Genomic DNA, 22,805 nt, shown 5'->3' with positions numbered 1-22,805 from the left:
CGTGAACCAGGGAGATGAGGTGTTCATTCTCAATTAGGTCCTCATCCTCCTCTGGAACCTAACAACAAAAAGTACATTAATATAGGAGGCGTTCACATACGGAAGACAGAAAACAGAATCAGAGGAATGGCATGAATATTGAAGTAAAAAAAAACACTGGTGCTGAAGCAAAAGGGAAAGAAAGAGAGAAGTAGAAAGAAATGAAGATTCAAGAATTATAAAGTGAGGATACAATACACATTCAGCCAGCTATACTTACACGATGCCGCCGTCTTGCCCGACCATGACTACGCTGCTCCTGCCCAGTCTCCTGCCCAGTCTCTTCCGCTGTAGAAGAAGTGGTCTGAAAAAGGGAAAATATACATTGTCATATGTGTAGATGTGACAGTGAATACAATCTGAGGAGGTGAATACTCACTTCGCTGACATGTTCCCCTTGTGCAGGCCCAGGCGTTTCCTCATCAGAAGAAGAAGACATTCTGATGTGTGCAGAAAGAAAGGAATGACAGAAATTAGGGCACATAGACACAGATTATAGAAAAGAAATGCATTGGATAGGATATACTCACATAGTTCTGAGGCTTGTTTGCTGATCCAAGGGGCTGTGGGGCGTCTCGTCTGCAAGGCAGTCTGCTGACTAGTGACCTGCAAATGTCCACTACCTCCCTTTATCACCTTGTATGTGGGGGGTGGCTTATCAGTGTCTAGACATGTTTTTCTCAATTGAGACGCATGCGTCGGTAAACGCAAGCAAACGCATGTACTGAAAAACGCATGCGTTTACATAGACTACAATGCGTTTTTTGGGCGCAAACCTTGCGCAATCAGCCGCATACGTTTCCAGGCGGCAAATTGACGCCTCTAAAAATTACTACATGTTGCATTTCCGCGCCAAGACGCAGACGGCTAGACGACGCATGCGTCGTCAAACGCGGCAAAACGCGAACATAGAAAAACGCATGCGTCGTTAATGTTAAAGATAGGAATACACAACGCATGCAGATATTTGCGGAAGAAACGCTGCGGACACAACCGCAAATGTGAAAGCGGCCTTAGTAAGTGTACCTGTGTCTCCAGGTCCAACTCCTTCAGAGTTTCCTCTCCTGCAGGGGACTCTCTTCAGTTGATTTCACACAAACAGAGACACAGTCCCGTTGAACGCTTGAACAATGAACTTTACTTGAAACAGGCACATAACAGTTCTTTCAGCATTTACAGCAGTCTTTATAATACACAGTTCCTTCTCTGTCTCGTAGCCTTCCTGGCCCTGGTGCTGCCTGACTGGACCTTGGACTTCTGCAGAGCTGACTGCCCTGATAGGGCGCCCCCGCCCAACTGATTCAAATATCAGCTGCTCTGAACCCTAACTGTCACTAGCCCCTCCCACATTAACCATCTACTTGCTGAAACTCTCTAACCCCACCTAGTGGACAAACTAGGGAACTATGCTTTCCCTATCTACATAACAGTACATTTACATGCCAGGGAAATGCACAATATGGACACTTACATAGACATTACAAGTAATATTTACGGACAGCTCCTTGTGTCCCTAACATTTGCAACAGGTGCAAATATTATGGCCACAAAGAAAAAATCCTTTGCTGTTTAACCACGTGCAGTTCATTTTATGGGTATCATTCAGATAGACAAGGAAAAAGAAAATTGCCCAATGTGGGTGCTTTTTTTGCCATAAAATTGACAGGATGGCAAAGTACCATATATACTCGAGTATAAGCCGACCCGAGAATAAGCCGAGGCACCGAATTTTGACACAGAAAACTGGGTAAGCTTATTAACTCGAGTATAAGCCAGGTATGCATTGTCCCCTCATCCCTGTTCGGCTATGTGTGGCTTCCCCAGTCTCCTAGTTGTATGCATGGCTTGGCGTCCTCCCCATCCCCCCCTTGTATGCATGGCTTGGCATCCTCCCCTTGTATGCATGGATCGGCATCCTCCCCATCCTCCCCCTTGTATGCATGACTCATTGTCCTCCCCTGTTCTCCCCCTTGTATGCATGGCTCGGCATCCTCCCCCGTCCTACTCACCCTCCTTGCGTGGTCACTGTACGTCCCTGCATCTCTGTTGTTCTGGTGCAGCAGCTCTTCCTGTGCTGAGTGGTCGTGTGCTACGTTCATTAAGGTAATGAATATGCGCTCCAGGCCTATGGGAGTGGGGACGCGTGCATATTAATTACCTTAATGAGCGGTACCACGTGATAGCTGAGCACAGGAAGAGCTGCTGCATCAGGACAACAGAGATGCAGGGACGTGCAGCGACTGCGCGAGGAGGGTGAGTATGATGTCACAGCCGCCGGCTCCTGCTGTTGCTCTGCCTCTCCCCCTCTCCCACTGGCTTTCTGGACCATGACTCGTATATAAGCTGAGGGGGGCGTTTTCAGCACAAAAAAAATATGCTGAAAATCTCAGCTTATACATGAGTATATAAGGTAGTTGTCTTAATTTTTGGTCTTTATGTAATATTGGTAGATGGTTTTTAATGATGTAGTTAACATACAAATAATTGGGGGCTAAATGCAGAGCTAAAGATAATTTGATTAGCAACTCTATTTGTTTCTCCCTTAACATGTCTTTTCTATCAATACCCTGTATGATATGATTAGCTTTATCAAGCATCCAGGTGGTACATTTACGTGCTATTAGTCTATCATTCATAAATTTTGATTCCTCCACAAAATCAGTATGTAAAGTAGTATTATGGTAGATTTGGTTCTAAAAAATCCCCCCACAGAAATATTTTTGATAACATGTTTTGAATGGCATTATGTAGTTAAGAGGATTGAGTTTGTAGCAATCAGTTTCCTGAATGGTGTAATGGTTACAGTATCTAAAATATTAGATTAAGTAATTATTATTGAAAAGTTAATATTAGTAACTTCAATATTATGTGTACATTTTAGACTCATGTTGTTATCATTCATGCACTGTATGTGACAAAATTCAGAGCCTGTGGTACAGTACCTTCCCATATCAGGAGAAGGTAATGTATGAAATGGCCATACCACCTGATATGGGAGGCAAATGTCCACTGTTCGCATTCAAACATGCCTGTACATGCCGTTCCATAATGTTGAATTTATTTTGCAGGATGTCTGGGGTCATAGCCTGAATTTCTGGCTGTATGTTCTCTTGGAGTGCCTGTAATGTTTGTGGCGTGATATTGTACACCTGACCCTACAAATAGCAGCAAAGGAAAAAAATCAGGCAATAACTAATTCTTTTCTTTTTATCGAGCCATTTCAATACTTAAATGACTCTGTACACAATCTGCACACAATCTTTCTTGGTGACTTGTGGAAAACGACATGCCTGTTTCCTGGAAAAGCGTGTGCAACGATTTACATGGAGATGCCAAAAGTCGCTGTTTTACATCTTGAATAGTGTTGAGCATTCCGATACCGCAAGTATCGGGTATCGGCCGATATTTGCGGTATCGGAATTCCGATACCGAGTTCCGATATTTTTGTGATATCGGAAATCGGAATCGGAAGTTCCCAGTGTATGGTTCCCAGGATCTGGAGGAGAGGAAACTCTCCTTCAGGCCCTGGGATCCATATTCATGTGTAAAATAAAGAATAAAAATAAAAAATAGGGATATACTCACCCTCTGACGCGCCCTGGTTGTAAGCGCTGCAACCGGCAGCCTCTGTTCCTAAGAATGAGCGAGTGAAGGACCTGCGATGACGTCGCGGCTTGTGATTGGTCGCATGAGCAGTCACATGAGCGGTCACGCGACCAATCACAAGCCGCGACGTCATCGAAGGTCCTTAACTCGCCATTCTTAGGAACGGAGGCACCGCTAAGAGCAGGGGCCGCCGGAGGGGTGAGTATATCAATATTTTTTTTTTTTATTCTTTATTTTATACATGAATATGGATCCCAGGGCCTGAAGGAGAGTTTCCTCTCCTTCAGACCCTGGGAACCATTCCGATATTTTGTGTCCCATAGATATGCATTGGTATCGGGTATCGGTATCGGCGAGATCCGATATTTTGCCGGTATCGGCCTACCCAATCCGATACCGATACCTTTGCATATCGGAAGGTATCGCTCAACACTAATCTTGAATTGTTTCCTCAGACATTTTTGGACTTGCTAAATTATGCCTATCCAGTATTGTTTTTGTACGTTCGACTTATTCACCAATTACAGAATACACAGCTTAGACAGTGAATTTTAACCTCCAAATTTCTTTAGATACTTGTTATGGCTAGGTTTGAGCGAAACGGATTGGTCATTTTCAAAAGTCGCCGACTTTTGGCAAAGTCGGGTTTCGTGAAACCCGACCCGACCCCAGCGTGGGATCGGCCACACGGTCGGCGATCTTCGTGCCAAAGTCGCGTTTCGTATGACGCTTTTCCTGCCATTTTTTCAGCCATTGAAGCAGTATGGGCAGCGTGATGATATAGTTTCCGGCTTGCTTTCTGTGGCATCACAGAGCCATATTACCGTTTGGGATGTAGCGATTTCCACAGTCCAACACAACCTATGCTTTGCACAGAGGAGAGAGAGAGAGAGAAAGAGAGAGAGAGAGAGAGAGAGAAAAAATAATATAATTCCCCATTGACTCGCATTGGGTTTTGTGTTGGGTTTCGTGTTTCGGTCGGCCCCCCGACTTTTCACAATAATCGGCCGATTTCACACGATCCGACTTTCGAGACAGTCGGGTTTCATGAAACCCGACTCGATCCGAAAAAAGCAAAAGTCGCTCAACCCTAGTTATGGCACCTCTTTAAGGATTCAGTTTTCCAATAAGTTTTCACATTGAAAACACACTCTGTTATGATCCCAATGGCAGAGGATCTCTGATATTCCGGCAAGATAACAAAAATATAAATACTGCTCTAGGGAGGTGGAAACTGGGCTAACCGCATACCTGATCCTGACACAAACAACTAAAAGTAGCCGGTGAACGTGCCTACGTTGGTTCTAGACGTCTCGAGCCAGCCGGAGAACTGACTACCCCTAGAGGGAAAAAATAAGACCTCGCTTGCCTCCAGAGAAATTGAACCCCAAAGATATAGAAAGCCCCCAACAAATAATAATGGTGAGGCAAGAGGAAAACACAAACGTAGAGATGAACTAGATTCAGCAAAGTGAGGCCCAATAGTCTAGATAGCAGAAAATAGATAGTGGACTATGCGGTTAGCAGAAAACCCTACAAAACATCCACGCTGAACATTCAAGAACCCCCACACCGACTGACGGTGTGGAGGGAGAATATCAGCCCCCTAGAGCTTCCAGTGAGTCAAAAATCAAATGTAAAGCAAGCTGGACAAAAACACTGAATAATGCAAACGATCCAAATTGTACAAAACAGACTTAGCTTTTCTTGCATGAGGCAGACTGAAAGGAATCCGGAGGAGACCAAATAGGTCTGGATACAACGATGCCAGGCAAGAGACTGAGTCCAGAGGAGACTCAAATAGGAAACACCCGCTGCTTAACGACACAGCTGGAGCTCAGGCCTGCAACAAGACATACCTAACACAATACCGTTAGTGACCACCAGAGGGAGCCCAGAAACACAGTTCACAACAGTACCCCCCCCTTGAGGAGGGGTCACCGAACCCTCACCAAGACCCCCAGGGCGATCAGGATGGGCAGCGTGAAAGGCATGAACCAAATCAGCCGCATGAACATCAGAGGCGACAACCCAGGAATTATCCTCCTGACCATAGCCTTTCCACTTAACTAAATACTGGAGTTTCCGTCTAGAGATACGAGAATCCAGAATCTTCTCCACCACGTATTCCAACTCGCCCTCAACCAAAACCGGGGCAGGAGGCTCAACAGCAGGAACCATAGGCACCACGTACCGCCGCAACAAGGACCTATGGAACACATTATGAATAGCAAAAGATGCTGGAAGGTCCAAGCGAAAAGACACCGGGTTAAGGATTTCCAAAATCTTATAAGGACCGATAAAGCGAGGCTTGAACTTAGGAGAGGAGACTTTCAAAGGAACATGCCGAGAAGACAACCAAACCAAATCCCCAACACGAAGTCGGGGACCCACACCGCGGCGGCGGTTGGCAAACTGCTGGGCCTTGTCTTGTGACAATTTCAAATTGTCCACCACATGGTTCCAAATCCGCTGCAACCTATCCACCACAGAATCAACCCCAGGACAGTCAGAAGGTTCAACCTGACCCGAGGAGAAATGAGGATGAAAACCAGAGTTGCAGAAAAAGGGTGAAACCAAGGTGGCAGAACTAGCCCGATTATTACGGGCAAACTCGGCCAGTGGCAAAAAGGTAAACCAGTCGTCCTGATCAGCAGAAACAAAACATCTCAAATAAGTCTCTAACGTCTGATTAGTTCGCTCGGTCTGGCCATTAGTCTGATGATGAAAAGCCGACGAAAAAGACAAATCAATACCCATCTTAGCACAAAAGGATCGCCAGAATCTGGACACAAACTGGGATCCTCTGTCAGATACAATATTCTCAGGGATGCCATGCAAACGAACCACATTCTGAAAGAACAAAGGAACCAAATCAGAGGAGGAAGGCAACTTAGGCAAGGGCACCAAATGGACCATTTTAGAAAAACGATCGCACACCACCCAGATGACAGACATCTTCCGAGACACCGGAAGATCCGAAATGAAATCCATGGAAATGTGCGTCCAAGGCCTCTTTGGGATAGGCAAGGGCAAAAGCAACCCGCTGGCACGAGAACAGCAAGGCTTAGCCCGAGCACAAATCCCACAGGACTGCACAAAAGAACGCACATCCCGCGACAAGGAAGGCCACCAAAAGGACCTGGCCACCAAATCTCTGGTACCAAAAATCCCAGGATGTCCCGCCAACACCGAAGAATGAACCTCAGAAATAACTCTGTTGGTCCATCCATCAGGGACAAACAATCTCTCTGGTGGACAACGATCAGGCCTATCAGCCTGAAATTTTTGCAGCCCTCGTCGCAAATCTGGGGAAATGGCAGACAAAATTACTCCCTCTCTGAGAATACCAGCCAGCTCAGAGACTCCCGGAGAATCAGGCACAAAACTCCTAGAAAGTACATCAGCCTTCACGTTCTTCGAACAAGGCAGGTACGAGACCACAAAGTCAAAACGGGAGAAAAACAACGACCAACGGGCCTGTCTAGGATTCAGGCGCTTGGCAGACTCGAGGTAAATCAGATTTTTATGATCAGTCAAGACCACCACACGATGTCTAGCTCCCTCGAGCCAATGTCGCCACTCCTCAAATGCCCACTTCATGGCCAACAACTCCCGATTACCAACATCGTAGTTCCGTTCAGCAGGCGAAAATTTCCTTGAAAAGAAGGCGCATGGCTTCATCACGGAGCCATCAGAACTTTTTTGCGACAAAACAGCCCCTGCACCAATTTCAGAAGCATCAACTTCAACCTGGAAGGGAAGAGAGACATCTGTATGGCACAATACTGGCGCTGAAGTAAACCGACGCTTCAGCTCCCGAAAGGCCTCCACGGCCGCAGGAGACCAATTCGCAACATCAGAACCCTTCTTGGTCATATCCGTCAAAGGTTTAACCACGCTGGAGAAATTAGCGATAAAACGACGGTAAAAATTAGCAAAGCCCAAGAACTTCTGCAGGCTCTTAACAGACGTGGGCTGAGTCCAGTCATGAATGGCACAGACCTTAACTGGGTCCATCTCCACAGTAGAAGGGGAAAAAATAAAACCCAAAAAAGAAACCTTCTGTACTTCAAAGATACATTTTGAGCCCTTCACAAATAGAGCATTCTCCCGCAAAACCTGAAACACCATCCTGACCTGGTTCACATGTGACTCCCAATCATCAGAAAAAACCAAAATATCATCCAGATAAATAATCATAAATTTATCCAGATATTTCCGGAAGATGTCATGCATGAAGGACTGAAACACAGAAGGAGCATTAGATAATCCGAAAGGCATCACCAGGTACTCAAAATGACCCTCAGGCGCATTAAATGCCGTTTTCCATTCATCTCCCTGCTTTATGCGCACAAGGTTATACGCACCACGAAGATCTATCTTGGTGAACCAACTGGATCCCTTAATCCGAGCAAACAAATCAGACAACAATGGCAAAGGATACTGAAATTTAACAGTGATCTTATTCAGAAGACGATAATCAATACAAGGTCTCAGAGACCCGTCTTTCTTGCCCACAAAAAAGAATCCTGCACCAAGAGGGGACGAGGATGGGCGAATATGTCCCTTCTCCAAAGACTCCTTTATATAACTCTGCATCGTGGCATGCTCTGGCACAGATAAATTAAAGAGTCGTCCCTTAGGAAACTTACTACCAGGAATCAAATCTATAGCACAATCACAGTCCCTATGAGGAGGAAGGGCACTGGACCTGGCCTCATTAAATACATCCTGAAAGTCTGACAAAAACTCAGGGATCTCAGAAGGAGTAGAAGAAGCAATAGACACCAATGGAGAATCGCCATGAATCCCCTGACACCCCCAACTAGACACAGTCATAGCTTTCCAATCTAAAACTGGATTATGGGCCTGTAACCATGGCAGACCCAAAACGACAACATCATGCATTTTATGCAGTACCAAAAAACGAATCACCTCCTGATGTACAGGAGTCATGCACATGGTCACCTGCGTCCAATACTGAGGTTTATTCTCTGGCAATGGCGTAGAATCAATTCCTCTAAGAGGAATAGGATTTTCCAAAGGCTCCAGGACAAAACCGCAGCGCTTGGCAAATGACAAATCCATCAGACTTAAAGCAGCACCAGAATCCACAAAAGCCATAACTGAGTAAGAAGATAATGAACAAATTAAAGTCACAGACAAAATAAACTTAAGGTACCTTCACACGAAGCGACGCTGCAGCGATAGCGACAACGATGTCGATCGCTGCAGCGTCGCTGTTTGGTCGCTGGAGAGCTGTCACACAGACCGCTCTCCAGCGATCAACGATGCCGAGGTCCCCTGGTAACCAGGGTAAACATCGGGTAACTAAGCGCAGGGCCGCGCTTAGTAACCCGATGTTTACCCTGGTTACCAGCGTAAAATGTAAAAAAAACCAAACAGCACATACTTACATTCACGTCCCCCTGCGTCCACTTCCTGACTGACTGAGCGCCGTACAGTGAGAGCAGAGCGGTGACGTCACCGCTGTGCTGCTTTCACTTTCACTTTGCGGTGCTGAGTCAGAGGAGGAAGCAGACTGCAGGGGACGCAATGTGAGTATGTGCTGTTTGTTTTTTTTACATTTTACGCTAGTAACCAGGGTAAACATCGGGTTACTAAGCGCGGCCCCGCGCTTAGTTACCCGATGTTTACCCTGGTTACCAGTGTAAAACATCGCTGGTATCGTTGCTTTTGGTGTCAAACACAACGATACACAGCGATCGGACGACCAAATAAAGTTCTGGACTTTATTCAGCGACCAGCGACATCACAGCAGGATCCTGATCGCTGCTGCGTGTCAAACGAAACGATATCGCTAGCGAGGACGCTGCAACGTCACGGATCGCTAGCGATATCGTTATAATGTCGTTTCGTGTGAAGGTACCTTTAGGCTGAAAAGTACCAATGGCGACAGGATTAACTTTTTTCTTTAACCCCTTCACCCCCAAGGGTGGTTTGCACGTTAATGACCGGGCCAATTTTTACAATTCTGACCACTGTCCCTTTATGAGGATATAACTCTGGAACGCTTCAACGGATCTTGGCGATTCTGACACTGTTTTCTCGTGACATATTGTACTTCATGATAGTGGTAAAATTTCTTTGATATTACCTGCGTTTATTTGCAAAAAAAATGGAAATTTGGCGAAAATTTTGAAAATTTTGCAATTTTCCAACTTTTAATTTTTATGCCCTTAAATCACAGAGATATGTCACACAAAATACTTAATAAGTAACATTTCCCACATGTCTACTTTACATCAGCACAATATTGGAACCAAAATTTTTTTTTGTTAGGGAGTTATAAGGGTTAAAAGTTGACCAGCAATTTCTCATTTTTACAACACCATTTTTTTTTAGGGACCACATCTCATTTGAAGTCATTTTGAGGGGTCTATATGATAGAAAATACCCAAGTGTGACACCATTCTAAAAACTTCACCCCTCAAGGTGCTCAAAACCATATTCAAGAAGTTTATTAACCCTTCTGGTGCTTCACAGGAATTTTTGGAATGTTTAAATAAAAATGAACATTTAACTTTTTTTCACAAAAAATTTACTTCAGCTCCAATTTGTTTTATTTTACCAAGGGTAACAGGAGAAAATGGACCCCAAAAGTTGTTGTACAATTTGTCCTGAGTACGCCGATACCCCATATGTGGGGGTAAACCACTGTTTGTGCGCATGACCGAGCTCGGAAGCAAAGGAGCGCCATTTGACTTTTCAATGCAAAATTGACTGGAATTGAGATGGGACGCCATGTTGCGTTTGGGGAGCCCCTGATGTGCCTAAACATTGAAACCCCCCCACAAGTGACACCATTTTGGAAAGTAGACCCCCTAAGGAACTTATCTAGAGGTGTGGTGAGCACTTTGACCCACCAAGTGCTTCTCAGAAGTTTATAATGCAGAACCGTAAAAATAAAAAATCACATTTTTTCACAAAAAATATTTTTCGCCCCCAATTTTTTATTTTCCCAAGGGTAAGAGAAGAAATTGGACCCCAAAAGTTGTTGTACAATTCGTCCTGAGTACGCTGATACCCCATATGTGGGGGTAAACCACTGTTTGGGCGCATGGGAGAGCTTGGAAGGGAAGTAGCACCGTTTGACTTTTCAATGCAAAATTGACAGGAATTGAGATGGGACGCCATGTTGCGTTTGGAGAGCCACTGATGTGCCTAAACATTGAAACCCCCCACAAGTGACACCATTTTGTAAAGTAGAGCCCCTAAGGAACTTATCTAGATGTGTTTTTAGCGCTTTGACCCACCAAGGGCTTCACAGAAGTTAATAATGCAGAGCCGTAAAAATAAAACAAAAATTTTTTCCCACAAAAATTATTTTTTTAGCCCCCAGTTTTGTATTTTCCCGAGGGTAGCAGGAGAAATTGGACCCCAAAATTTGTTGTCCAAGTTGTCCTGAGTGCGATGATACACCATATGTGGGGAGAACCACTGTTTGGGCGCATGGGAGGGCTCGGAAAGGAAGGAGTGCCATTTGGAATGCAGGCTTAGATGGAATGGTCTGCAGGCGTCACATTGCGTTTGCAGAGCCCCTAATGTACCTAAACAGTAGAAACCCCCCACAAGTGACACCATGTTGCAAAGTAGACCCCCTAAGGAACTTATCTAGATGTGTGGTGAGCGCTTTGACCCACCAAGGGCTTCACAGAAGTTTATAATGCAGAGCCGTAAAAATAAAAATAAAATTTTTTCCCCCAAAAATTATTTTTCAGCCCCCAGTTTTGTATTTTCCCGAGGGTAACAGGAGAAATTGGACCCCAAAAGTTGTTGTCCAATTTGTCCTGAGTGCGCTGATACCCCATATGTGGGGGGAACCACCGTTTGGATGCATGGGAGGGCTCAGAAGGGAAGGAGCGCCATTTGGAATGCAGACTTAGATGGAATGGTCTGCAGGCGTCACATTGCGTTTGCAGAGCCCCTAATGTACCTAAACAGTAGAAGCCCCACACAAGTGACCCCATTTTGGAAACTAGACCCCCCAAGGAACTTATCTAGATGTGTTGTAAGAACTTTGAACCCCCAAGTGTTTCACTACAGTTTATAACGCAGAGCCGTGAAAATAAAAAATATTTTTTTTTTCCCACAAAAATAATTTTTTAGCCCCCAGTTTTGTATTTTCCCAGGGGTAACAGGAGAAATTGGACCCCAAAGGTTGTTGTCCTATTTGTCCCGAGTACGCTGCTACCCCATATGTTGGGGTAAACCCCTGTTTGGGCACACGGGAAAGCTCGGAAGGGAAGGAGCACTGTTTTACTTTTACAACGCAGAATTGGCTGGAATTGAGATCAGACGCCATGTCGCGTTTGGAGAGCCCCTGATGTGCCGAAACAGTGGAAACCCCCCAATTATAACTGAAACCCTAATCCAAACACACCCCTAACCCTAATCCCAACAGTAACCCTAACCACACCTCTAACCCTGACACACCCCTAACCCTAATCCCAACCCTATTCCCAACCGTAAATGTAATCTAAACCCTAACCGTAACTTTAGCCCCAACCCTAACCCTAACTTTAGCCCCAACCCTAACTGTAGCCTTAACCCTAGCTCCAACCCTAGCCCTAATGGGAAAATGGAAATAAATAAATTTTTTTTATTTTTCCCTAACTAAGGGGGTGATGAAGGGGGGTTTGATTTACTTTTATAGCGAGTTTTTTAGCGGATTTTTATGATTGGCAGCCGTCACACACTGAAAGACGCTTTTCATTGCAAAAAATATTTTTTGCGTTACCACATTTTGAGAGCTATAAATTTTCCATATTTTGGTCCACAGAGTAATGTGAGGTCTTGTTTTTTGCGGGACGAGTTGACATTTTTATTGGCAACATTTTTGGACATGTGACAGTTTTTGATCGCTTTTTATTCCGATTTTTGTGAGGCAGAATGACCAAAAACCAGCTATTCATGAATTTCTTTTGGGGGAGGCGTTTATAACGTTCCGCGTTTGGTAAAATTGATAAGCAGTTTTATTCTTCGGGTCAGTACGATTACAGTGATACCTCATTTATATTATTTTTTTATGTTTTGGCGCTTTTATATGATAAAAACTATTTTATGGAAAAAATAATTATTTTTGCGTCGCTTTATTCTCAGGACTATAACTTTTTTATTTTTTTGCTGATGATGCTGTATGGTGGCTCGTTATTTGCAGGACAAGATGACGCTTACAGCGGTACCATGGTTATTTATATCTGTCTTTTTGATCGCGTGTTATTCCACTTTTTGTTCGGCGGTATGATAACACAGGTCAACAAAAAAAATTTTTTTTTCTGGTGTCCAAAATATTTTAATGAATTTGGGGTATTTTTGGGGTGCTGATTCTGAATATGCTATCATTTTTGCCAGATTGGCTCAAGTTTTTGAGATTTTTGGTATCTTATTTATAGCACTTGTTGGTAAATGCGACGCATCATCTCATTAATTTCTTTGGATTAGTACTTGAACTGAGCAGTTCTCAATATAGTTTTGTGTTAATTAGTGTTCTAAAAGTTTGTTCATAGCTTGATTTTTGCACTAACTTTATGTTGTTGTCTGTTTTCCAGTGAAAAGCATGAACTCATCAAGAAGAAGTTGTCTTAACGATCCAGACTCTTTCTGTTACATTTGTGGTGAATACACACTGCCAAAACATAGAAGAAACATAACAGACTTCGTAAAAAAAGTGTATTTTGCCTATTTTGGGGTTATGCTTGGGGACCAAGACAAGTTTTGGGCACCACACATAGTGTGCAAAGCATGTATCGAATTATTACGAAAATGGAGCAAAGGACAAAGAAAAAGCTTCAAATTTGGTGTTCCAATGGTGTGGAGAGAGCCAAAAAATCATCATGATGACTGTTATTTCTGTGCAGTGCAAGTGCAAGGATTCAATAAGCATAAGAAACGAAAATGGGAGTAACATGGAATCTGCAAGAAGGCCTGTCCCTCATTGTGAAGATGTGCCTGTACCTGTGTTTACCATAAATAACAGTCATCATGATGATTTTTTGGCTCTCTACACACCATTGGAACACCAAATTTGAAGCTTTTTCTTTGTCCTTTGCTCCATTTTCGTAATAATTCGATACATGCTTTGCACACTATGTGTGGTGCCCAAAACTTGTCTTGGTCCCCAAGCATAACCCCAAAATAGGCAAAATACACTTTTTTTTACGAAGTCTGTTATGTTTCTTCTATGTTTTGGCAGTGTGTATTCACCACAAATGTAACAGAATGAGTCTGGATCGTTAAGACAACTTCTTCTTGATGAGTTCATGCTTTTCACTGGAAAACAGACAACAACATAAAGTTAGTGCAAAAATCAAGCTATGAACAAACTTTTAGAACACTAATTAACACAAAACTATATTGAGAACTGCTCAGTTCAAGTACTAATCCAAAGAAATTAATGAGATGATGCGTCGCATTTACCAACAAGTGCTATAAATAAGATACCAAAAATCTCAAAAACTTGAGCCAATCTGGCAAAACTGATGACATATTCAGAATCAGCACCCCAAAAATACCCCAAATTCGATGAAATATCTTTGGCACCAAAAATGCTGTTGACCAGTGTAATAAAGCGTTGTTTTTTGCCTCGTTTTTTTTTTTTTTTCTTACGGTGTTTACTGAAGGGGTTAACTAGTGGGCCAGTTTTATAGGTCGGGTCGTTACGGACGCGGCGATACTAAATACGTGTACTTTTATTGTTTTTTTTATTTTATTTAGATAAAGAAATGTATTTATGGGAATAATATTTTTTTTTTTTTTACACATTTGGAAATTTTTTTTTTTACTTTTTTACTTTGCCCCAGGGGGGGACAATACAGATCGGTGATCTGCCAGTTTGCATAGCACTCTGACAGATCACCGATCTGAGAGAAGTGCAGGCTGCTTCACAGTGCCTGCTCTGAGCAGGCTTCTGTGAAGCCACCTCCCTCCCTGCAGGACCCGGATCCGCGGCCATCTTGGATCCGGGTCTGGAGCAGGCAGGGAGGGAGGTAAGACCCTCGCAGCAACGCGATCACATCGCGTTGCTGCGGGGGGCTCAGGGAAGCCCGCAGGGAGCCCCCTCCCTGCGCGATGCTTCCCTGCACCGCCGGCACATCGCGATCATGTTTGATCGCGGTGTGCCGGGGGTTAATGTGCCGGGAGCGGTCCATGACCGCTCCTGGCACATAGTGCCGGATGTCAGCTGCGATAGGCAGCTGACACCCGGCCGTGATCGGCCGCGCTCCCCCCGTGAGCGCCGCCGATCGCGCTGGACGTACTATCCCATCCGTGGTCATGGGGGCCCACCCCACCTCGACGGGATAGTACGTCCGATGTCAGGAAGGGGTTAAACATTAAGAGCATGCTGAGATAACATGTGTTGAATCACCACAGTAGAAACACAACCCATTTTGATGTCTATGATTTTGTCGCTCGGCTCTGGTCAGAATTCTGTCACATTGCATAGAATCAGGTGACCGTTCAGACAGCACCGCCAAAGGATTATCAGATTTGCGCTCCCGCAAACGTCGATCAATTTGAATGGCTAGAGCCATTGAATCATTTAGACCTGTAGGGATAGGAAACCCCACCATCACATCTTTAATGGCTTCAGAAAGACCATTTCTGAAATTTGCGGCCAGTGCACACTTATTCCATTGAGTAAGCACGGACCATTTCCGAAATTTTTGGCAATATACCTCAGCTTCATCCTGACCCTGAGAGATAACCAGCAACATTTTTTCAGCCTGATTTTCAAGATTAGGCTCCTCTGTCATGGTTCCCAATGGCAAGGGAACGTAAGAAACATATAAGTAACGAACGAGCTCTCGGGTGATGGAAACTCGAGTTGACCGTGAGCTAAATCTACCACACAACTAACAGTAGCCAGGGAGCATACCTACGGCTTCCTATATGCCACGCGCCAGCCGGAGGACTAACTACGCCTGGTAGAGGAAGAAACAGACCTGGCTTACCTCTAGGGAAATACCCCAAAAGATGATAGCAGCCCCCCACATGTAATAACGGTGAATTAAGAGGAAAAGACATACACAGTATGAAAGTAGATTTAGCAAAGAGAGGTCCACTTACTAGATAGCAGAAGGATACAAAGGAGGACTTCACGGTCAACTGAAAACCCTTTCAAAAACCATCCTGAAATTACTTTAAGACTCCTGTGTCAACTCATCGCGTTGCTGCGGGGGGCTCAGGGAAGCCCGCAGGGAGCCCCCTCCCTGCACGATGCTTCCCTGCACCGCCGGCACATCGCGATCATGTTTGATCGCGGTGTGCCGGGGGTTAATGTGCCGGGAGCGGTCCATGACCGCTCCTGGCACATAGTGCTGGATGTCAGCTGCGATAGGCAGCTGACACCCGGCCGCGATCGGCCGCGCTCCCCCCGTGAGCACCGCCGATCGCGCTGGACGTACTATCCCGTCCGTGGTCATGGGGGTCCACCCCACCTCGACGGGATAGTATGTCCGATGTCAGGAAGGGGTTAAACGTTTAGAGCATGCTGAGATAACATGTGTTGAATCACCACAGTAGAAACACAACCCATTTTGACGTCTATGATTTTGTCGCTCGGCTCTGGTCAGAATTCTGTCACATTGCATAGAATCAGGTGACCGTTCAGACAGCACCGCCAAAGGATTATCAGATTTGCGCTCCCGCAAACGTCGATCAATTTGAATGGCTAGAGCCATTGAATCATTTAGACCTGTAGGGATAGGAAACCCCACCATCACATCTTTAATGGCTTCAGAAAGACCATTTCTGAAATTTGCGGCCAGTGCACACTTATTCCATTGAGTAAGCACGGACCATTTCTGAAATTTTTGGCAATATACCTCAGCTTCATCCTGACCCTGAGAGATAACCAGCAACATTTTTTCAGCCTGATTTTCAAGATTAGGCTCCTCTGTCATGGTTCCCAATGGCAAGGGAATGTAAGAAACATATAAGTAACGAACGAGCTCTCGGGTGATGGAAACTCGAGTTGACCGTGAGCTAAATCTACCACACAACTAACAGTAGCCAGGGAGCATACCTACGGCTTCCTATATGCCACGCGCCAGCCGGAGGACTAACTACGCCTGGTAGAGGAAGAAACAGACCTGGCTTACCTCTAGGGAAATACCCCAAAAGATGATAGCAGCCCCCCACATGTAATAACGGTGAATTAAGAGGAAAAGACATACACAGTATGAAAGTAGATTTAGCAAAGAGAGGTCCACTTACTAGATAGCAGAAGGATACAAAAGAGGACTTCACGGTCAACTGAAAACCCTTTCAAAAACCATCCTGAAATTACTTTAAGACTCCTGTGTCAACTCATGACACAGGAGTGTCAATTTCAGCCCGCAAGAGCTTCCAGCTACAGAGAATAACAAAACTGCAAACTGGACAAAAGGTACAAAACAAAAGGACAAAGTCCACTTAGCTGATCAGCAGACTAGTAGCAGGAACATGCAACCGAAGGCTCTGGTTACAATGATGACCGGCAAGGAAAAGACTGGAGAGCAAGGCTAAATAGGAAACTCCCAAACACTGATGGAAGCAGGTGAACAGAAGCAGCAAAGTGCAAACAAGTCACCAGTACCACCAGCAACCACCAGGGGAGCCCAAAAAGCGGATACACAACAGTACCCTCCCCTTAAGGAGGGGGCACCGAACCCTCACAAGAACCGCCAGGGCGATCTGGATGAGCCCTATGAAAGGCACGAACCAAATCCGAGGCATGAACATCAGAGGCAGTTACCCAAGAATTATCTTCCTGACCATAGCCTTTCCATTTAACCAGATATTGAAGTCTCCGTCTGGAAATACGGGAGTCCAAGATCTTCTCTACGACGTACTCCAATTCACCCTCCACCAGCACAGGAGCAGGAGGTTCAGTAGAAGGAACCACCGGTACCTCATATCTCCGCAACAACGACCGATGGAACACATTATGGATAGCGAAAGATGCCGGGAGGTCCAAACGAAAGGAAACAGGGTTAAGAATCTCCAAAATCCTATAAGGACCGATGAACCGAGGCTTAAATTTGGGAGAAGAAACCCTCATAGGGACAAAACGGGAAGACAACCACACCAAGTCCCCAACGCGAAGGTGGGGACCAACACGACGACGATGGTTAGCAAACTGCTGAGTCCTCTCCTGGGACAATTCCAAATTATCCACCACTTGTCCCCAAATCCGATGCAACCGATCCACCACCGCATCCACTCCAGGACAATCCGAAGATTCAACCTGACCAGATGAAAAACGCGGATGAAACCCTGAATTGCAAAAGAAAGGAGAAACCAAAGTGGCAGAACTAGCCCGATTATTAAGAGCAAACTCCGCCAACGGCAGAAAGGCAACCCAATCATCCTGATCCGCAGACACAAAACACCTCAAATAAGTCTCCAAAGTTTCATTAGTTCGCTCCGTCTGGCCATTGGTCTGAGGATGGAATGCAGACGAAAAGGACAAATCAATGCCCAACCTGGCACAGACTGCCTGCCAAAATCTAGACACGAACTGGGTACCCCTGTCAGAAACGATGTTTTCCGGAATACCATGCAAGCGAACCACATTTTGAAAAAACAGAGGGACCAACTCAGATGAGGAAGGCAACTTAGGCAATGGCACCAAATGAACCATTTTAGAAAAACGGTCACACACCACCCAGATGACAGACATCTTCTGAGAAACAGGAAGATCCGAGATAAAGTCCATAGAGATGTGCGTCCAAGGCCTCTTCGGAATAGGCAAGGGCAACAACAACCCACTAGCCCTAGAACAACAAGGCTTGGCCCGAGCACACACATCGCAAGACTGCACAAAAACACGCACATCTCGAGACAGGGAAGGCCAACAGAAGGATCTAGCCACCAAATCTCTGGTGCCAAAAATTCCCGGATGACCTGCCAGAGTAGAAGAATGAACTTCCGAGATGACTCTAGTGGTCCACTCGTCAGGAACAAACAGTCTACCAGACGGACAACGATCAGGTCTATCCGCCTGAAATTCTTGCAAAGCACGTCGCAAATCTGGAGAGACAGCAGACAAAACCACTCCATCCTTAAGGACACCAGCAGGTTCAGAATTCCCAGGAGAGTCAGGCTCAAAACTCCTAGAAAGAGCATCTGCTTTCACATTCCTAGAACCCGGTAAGTACGAGACCACAAAATTAAACCGGGAAAAGAACAACGACCAACGTGCCTGTCTAGGATTCAGGCGCCTGGCAGACTCCAAATAAATTAAATTCTTGTGATCAGTCAAAACTACCACCTGATGTCTGGCACCCTCAAGCCAATGACGCCACTCCTCAAATGCCCACTTCATGGCCAAAAGCTCCCGATTACCAACATCATAGTTTCGCTCGGCGGCCAAAAATTTTCGCGAAAAGAACGCACAAGGTCTCATCACTGAGCAGTCGGAACTTTTCTGCGACAAAACCGCCCCCGCTCCGATCTCGGAAGCATCGACCTCAACCTGAAAGGGAAGAGAAACATCAGGCTGGCGCAACACAGGGGCAGACAAAAAGCGGCGCTTAAGCTCCCGAAAGGCCTCCACGGCAGCAGGGGACCAATTGGCAACATCAGCACCCTTTTTAGTCAAATCCGTCAGAGGTTTAGCAACGCCAGAAAAACCAGCTATAAATCGACGATAAAAATTAGCAAAGCCCAAGAATTTCTGGAGACTCTTCAGAGAAGTAGGCTGCGTCCAGTCGTAAATAGCCCGAACCTTGACAGGGTCCATCTCAATAGAAGAAGGGGAAAAAATATACCCCAAAAATGAAATTTTTTGAACCCCAAAAACACACTTTGAACCCTTTACACACAAAGAATTCTCCCGCAAAACCTGAAAAACCCTCCTGACCTGCTGAACATGAGACTCCCAGTCATCAGAAAAAATCAAAATATCATCCAAGTACACAATCATAAATTTATCCAAATATTCACGGAAAATATCATGCATTAAGGACTGAAAGACAGAAGGTGCATTAGAAAGGCCGAAAGGCATTACCAAATACTCAAAATGGCCCTCGGGTGTATTAAATGCGGTCTTCCACTCATCCCCCTTCTTAATTCGCACCAAATTATACGCCCCACGAAGATCAATCTTAGAGAACCACTTAGCCCCCCTTATGCGAGCAAACAAATCAGTCAGCAAAGGCAACGGATACTGATATTTGACTGTAATTTTATTCAGGAGACGATAATCAATACAAGGCCTCAGAGAGCCATCCTTTTTAGAGACAAAGAAAAAACCAGCTCCTAAAGGAGATGAAGAAGGACGAATGTGTCCCTTTTCCAGGGACTCCTTAATATACTCGCGCATAGCAGCATGTTCAGGTACAGATAGGTTAAACAAACGACCCTTTGGAAATTTACTGCCAGGAATCAGATCTATGGCGCAATCACAATCCCTGTGAGGAGGGAGTGAACCAATCTTAGGCTCTTCAAAAATATCACGATAATCAGACAAAAATGCTGGAATCTCAGATGGAATAGATGACGAAATGGACACCATAGGAGTGTCCCCATGAGCCCCCCGACATCCCCAGCTTAACACAGACATAGCCTTCCAGTCAAGGACTGGGTTATGAGACTGTAACCATGGTAATCCAAGCACCAAAACATCATGTAAATTGTACAACACAAGGAAGCGAATCACCTCCTGATGGTCTGGAGTCATACGCATAGTCACTTGCGTCCAGAACTGTGGTTTATTACAAGCCAAAGGTGTAGAATCAATACCCTTCAGAGGTATAGGGACTTCCAGAGGCTCAAAATCAAACCCACAGCGCCTGGCAAAGGACCAGTCCATAAGACTCAGAGCGGCGCCAGAGTCCACATAGGCATCCACGGTAATAACTGATAATGAACAAATCAAGGTTACAGACAAAATAAATTTGGACTGTAAAGTGCCAATTGAAATGGACTTGTCAACCTTCCTAGTACGCTTAGAGCATGCTGATATAACATGAGCAGAATCACCACAATAGAAGCATAACCCATTCTTACGCCTATAATTCTGCCGCTCGCTTCTGGACATAACTCTGTCACATTGCATTTTCTCTGGCGTCTCTTCAGAAGATACCGCCAAATGGTGCACGGGTTTGCGCTCCCGCAAACGCCGATCAATCTGAATTGCCATTGTCATGGACTCATTCAGACCTGTAGGCGCAGGGAACCCGACCATAACATCTTTAACGGCATCAGAAAGGCCCTCTCTGAAATTTGCCGCTAAGGCGCACTCATTCCACTGAGTAAGCACAGACCACCTACGAAATTTTTGGCAGTATATCTCCGCTTCATCTTGCCCTTGAGATAGGGCTATCAAAGCTTTTTCAGCTTGAATCTCCAAATTAGGTTCCTCATAAAGCAACCCTAAAGCCAGGAAAAACGCATCCACATTGAGCAACGCAGGATCCCCTGGTGCCAATGAAAATGCCCAATTTTGAGGGTCACCTCGCAGCAAAGGGATTACAATCTTAACCTGCTGGACAGGATCTCCTGAGGAGTGAGGTCTGAGAGAAAGGAATAATTTACAATTATATTTGAAATTCAAAAACCGAGATCTATCTCCGGAAAACACCTCTGGTGTAGGAATTTTAGGTTCAGAAATAGGAGTATGCATAACAAAATCTTGTAAATTTTGAACCTTCGTAGCAAGATTATTTAAACCTGCAGCCAAACTCTGAGGATCCATCTTTAAACAGGTGAGCTCAGAGCCATTCAAGGATTAGAAGGAGAGAAAGGCAAAGGCTGTAATTAGAGCTGAAATACAACTGATCTAACTATGGAGCAAACATAGGAAAAGAAAAAAAAAAAATCTACAGACTTCTTTTTTCTCTCCTTTCTTCTGCCAATAAGTTTAACACAGGCCGGTCATACTGTCATGGTTCCCAATGGCAAGGGAACGTAAGAAACATATAAGTAACGAACGAGCTCTCGGGTGATGGAAACTCGAGTTGACCATGAGCTAAATCTACCACACAACTAACAGTAGCCAGGGAGCATACCTACGGCTTCCTATATGCCACGCGCCAGCCGGAGGACTAACTACGCCTGGTAGAGGAAGAAACAGACCTGGCTTACCTCTAGGGAAATACCCCAAAAGATGATAGCAGCCCCCCACATGTAATAACGATGAATTAAGAGGAAAAGACATACACAGTATGAAAGTAGATTTAGCAAAGAGAGGTCCACTTACTAGATAGCAGAAGGATACAAAAGAGGACTTCACGGTCAACTGAAAACCCTTTCAAAAACCATCCTGAAATTACTTTAAGACTCCTGTGTCAACTCATGACACAGGAGTGGCAATTTCAGCCCGCAAGAGCTTCCAGCTACAGAGAATAACAAAACTGCAAACTGGACAAAAGGTACAAAACAAAAGGACAAAGTCCACTTAGCTGATCAGCAGACTAGTAGCAGGAACATGCAACCGAAGGCTCTGGTTACAATGATGACCGGCAAGGAAAAGACTGGAGAGCAAGGCTAAATAGGAAACTCCCAAACACTGATGGAAGCAGGTGAACAGAAGCAGCAAAGTGCAAACAAGTCACCAGTACCACCAGCAACCACCAGGGGAGCCCAAAAAGCGGATACACAACACTCCTCATAAAGCAAACCAAGTGCCAGAAAAAACGCATCAACATTCACCAATGCAGGATCTCCTGGCGCCAGAGAGAAGGCCCAATCCTGAAGGTCGCCGCGCAAGAAGGAAACAACAATCTTAACTTGCTGAGCGGAATCACCAGAGGAACGAGGTTTCAGAGACAGAAACAATTTACAATTATTCCTAAAATTCAGGAATTTAGATCTATCTCCAAAAAACGGCTCAGGAATAGGTATTTTTGGTTCAGACATAGGGCTATGGATAACAAAATCCTGAATGCTTTGCACCCTAGCAGCAAGCTGATCCACACTAGAAATCAGAGTCTGGACATTCATATCTGCAGCAGAGTTTCAGCCACTCAGAGAAAAAGGGGATGGAAGAAGCTAGGCAAACTGCAGCAAAAAAAACCAAAAAACTCAGAACTTCTTTTTAATCCTGCTTCTGCGATGCATTACACATTTTCTTCTGGCCTGGCATTCTGTTATGATCCTAATGGCAGAGGATCTCTGATATTCCGGCAAGATAACAAAAATATAAATAC

This window comes from Ranitomeya variabilis, chromosome 3 (genome assembly GCF_051348905.1).
Source record: "Ranitomeya variabilis isolate aRanVar5 chromosome 3, aRanVar5.hap1, whole genome shotgun sequence".
Classification (NCBI taxonomy): Eukaryota; Metazoa; Chordata; class Amphibia; order Anura; family Dendrobatidae; genus Ranitomeya; species Ranitomeya variabilis.
This window is presented reverse-complemented; position numbering follows the sequence as displayed.